This window comes from Lactuca saligna, chromosome 9, assembly GCF_052625555.1.
Source record: "Lactuca saligna cultivar CGN05327 chromosome 9, ASM5262555v1, whole genome shotgun sequence".
In the NCBI taxonomy this organism is placed as follows: domain Eukaryota; kingdom Viridiplantae; phylum Streptophyta; class Magnoliopsida; order Asterales; family Asteraceae; genus Lactuca; species Lactuca saligna.
In genome coordinates this window covers 42,409,473-42,412,902 of record NC_136425.1, presented here as the reverse complement: position 1 = coordinate 42,412,902, position 3,430 = coordinate 42,409,473, and the positions used below count along the sequence as shown (strand labels likewise).

The 3,430-nt window shown below is 29.0% G+C and overlaps 1 long non-coding RNA gene across 1 annotated transcript; it reads left to right on the top strand.

The window, feature by feature from the left end:
• Positions 1-1,425: 1,425 nt before the first annotated feature.
• LOC145017223 (uncharacterized) lies at positions 1,426-1,887 on the top strand. The gene is made up of 2 exons (XR_013666427.1): positions 1,426-1,550; positions 1,644-1,887. It is a non-coding gene; the product is annotated as an uncharacterized LOC145017223 (long non-coding RNA).
• The last annotated feature ends 1,543 nt before the right edge of the window (positions 1,888-3,430 follow it).

Genomic DNA, 3,430 nt, shown 5'->3' with positions numbered 1-3,430 from the left:
TCTTTTAAGATCCGAGATCTTAGATAGGATTCAGGATCTTGACCCCTAACACCAGTGTAAAATAGAATCATAGTTAACAGCCTAGAAACTCATTATATATATATATATATATATATATATATATATATATATATATATATATATATATATATATATATGGGAAAAGTGAATATACCCTTAAGGGTATATAAGGATATGTACCATAACCCACCATAATACATCGTTTTGTTTGATATATTTATTATAATGTTCTTAAACTTCAACTCTAACTTGATTTACTTTCAAGATTTTCGAAATTTCACTAGTATCTTTCTCTTACATCACATCTTTATGTCGGACACCTACTAGGCTTTATATATTATAGTTAAAAATTGAAATTGTGTAAGAGTAAGATAAATATAAAATTTATATAAATCTTGAAATTAAATCAAGTTAGAAGTTGAATTAGAAGAACATTGGACAATTACAATATGTATATATGATACAAAACGAAGTAATATTGTGAGTTTGAGTATCTAAGATTATATACCCTTAAGGGTATATTCACTTTTCTCATATATATATATATATATATATATATATATATATATATATATATATATATATATATATATATATATATATATATATATATATATATATATATATATATATGTGAACAACTTGCTTGACTTCATAGATAAGAATAACATTAATGAACAACTTGCAACTCTTGACTCTATAGTCTACCCAAAATCCAAAAGGGTTAAGGTATATAGCCCCCCTCTCTCATACGATCACCCACTCCACTCACTCTATTTATGTCATTTAACATTTTATATATATATATATATATATATATATATATATATATATATATATATATATATATATATATATATATATACACACGACATTGGTAATTATGAAATACATAATTATGTTTATTATTTTTGAAAATATAAATCTTTTCGTATATATTTAATCAGTTGCATAACTTTGCATATCTTTAATTAAATTGCTTAATGTTACAATATTATATTTAAACGTTTAATTAATGTAAAAATTTATTTAAAGGGGCGTATTTTGACAAATGCTGAAAGTACATGAACCATAAGTGTAAAATAAAAAGAAAAAAAAAAACTGATTTTGCAAATAATAAAGGAATGATGGTTGGCAAGTGATGGAATGGAAACAGAAGAAACTCGTGAAGATAAGTGTTTTTGAAGAGGGGTGGCTGAATATAATGACCCCACTTAAAATTAATGGTTTAAAGCTAGAAACTTCTGTATCCAAAGAAATAATGAATTATTATATATATGTTCAATATAATAATATTTGTCCAATATAATATTGTACATGCTTTGATTTTTTGATCGTTAGAGTCAACATTTCACATTCTCCCACGTCTACAAATAAAGGAAAGTCGGAGCTTAAAAAAATACAGTTTCACAAAATGAAGTTCAACGGTCTTACTTTGTTCTTGGTTGTTCTCTTCGCATCTGTTCTCTTTTCTGCTGCTGCAAATACCGATCAGACCACCGTTCAACCCCAAACTCATAAAGAAAACGGTATGATTAATACTGTCATGAGACATGCTTACAAGTACATGTGTTTGTATGCAAGTATCTGTATATTAATCTGTGTGTGCTTATATGTTGTAGATGCAACTATTGAAGCAGAAAAAGGGGTTCATACAAACAGCACGTGGGGTGGCTGTTGGAAATGCTGGCCGCCCAACGTCCAAAACCGTCGTCTTCTCCGCTAGGATAGTTAAGGATGATGGCAATATGTTGTGTTGTGCTGAGATATGTATAAATAAACCAATGCGGTGTATGGTTTGATTTTTTTTCTACATGTTACGTAAACAAGTATGAGATATTAAACAGTTGGGTTTGGTTTTTGTCATTGTTGATTTCTTTGAGCATCTCTCGGATGGTAGGTGTTTTTTAGAGATCGAACATTAAAATAACAACTTTTACGATTGAAGTAAATAGTTTTTGTCGTCAAATAATATAACCCGTTTTATTTGACTAAATGTTTTTTTTACATTGATACTCTGTTACATTTATTTATCTATGCTAATTTCTAACGGTGGTCTGTAATGAAGTTTTCCTGATTGTCGTATTCTTCCCCTTTTTAAGGAATTTCTTCCAATATTTGGCTTATGGTCAAGATTCCTCTTAACAAATGAGCGTACTTATTCTTCATATGATCTTCTTGTTTCAAGCTATAGGCCGGTCCTCGCTTAGAGTTCCATCATACTTTTTACTATGTGGATGAGACTTTGTTTAGGGGTTGTTTGATAGTTGCTGATTGAGTCAGATTTGACTGAGTCTGAAATTTGATTGACACCATATTGTTTGATTAAGCATCTGACTGATTGTGCTCAATGAAAAAAATAACAATGTTACCCATCCGTTCTATATGCAACTCAATTGAAACATGTGAATTTTTTTCCTGTTAAGATATATTCTTAATTACAACTAGAAAGGTGACTCTCGCAACTGTCGCTTTTTTTATGGCTAAGGCTAGGTTATGGCCAATATGAAGACCCTATAAAACAAACATAAGCAGCATAAAAATATGGACAATGTTTCAATACAATTTTCTAAAAATCAGTTGAGTATTAGTAATCGTATACCTACAAATCAGCAATACACACACTTTCGGTAATGGATCAAGTAGTTCTTACCAATCACATCAACTTCACAAAGAAGGGCAACGCTCTGAATATCAAGACCTTGGATCATAGCATATGTGCTCTGAATGCATGCCTGTTATTAACTGAAGAAATTTAGGTGTATAAAATATTTTTTTTTTGTATTCAATTTAAATTTATTTGTACACCAACCCCATCTAAACCCTACATGAAAAAGCCACATATTATGTAAATACAAATTATACAATGCATTATTCAAGTCTACATTTTATAATAGATTATGAAAATTAAGAAAACTGAAGGAATGATATGTTGCTTTTCTATTGATGAAGTTGTTTCAAATACGTGGGGATTGCATCCTCCGGAGTTCTACTAAAAAGCTTTGTAGCTAACTGCCTAAAGATCGCTGCCACAAAACAATTATATACATGGTTTTAACTGATTAAGATAAAAACTTCAAATCATACTATAAAAGTTACTTACTTATACCTGTATAATTTTGCTAATAGTTGAATCCTCAGCAGGACCAATAGCATAAGAATCCTTCATAGTAGATCTGAAGCATTTTACAAAAGCCATCAGATTCAACATTTCCAAATATGCATTCCAATGTCAAGTTTCGAAATGGGATAGTTAGCAAATGTGATACTTAAAGTAACTTATAGATGATTCTTTGATGGTGATATTTATATACTTCAAAAGTATGTTATTTTGTTAGTTTTAATTATTTGCTTTAAAAGATCCAAATCTATCAAACGTTTATATAAAATAATTATATGATTATTATAA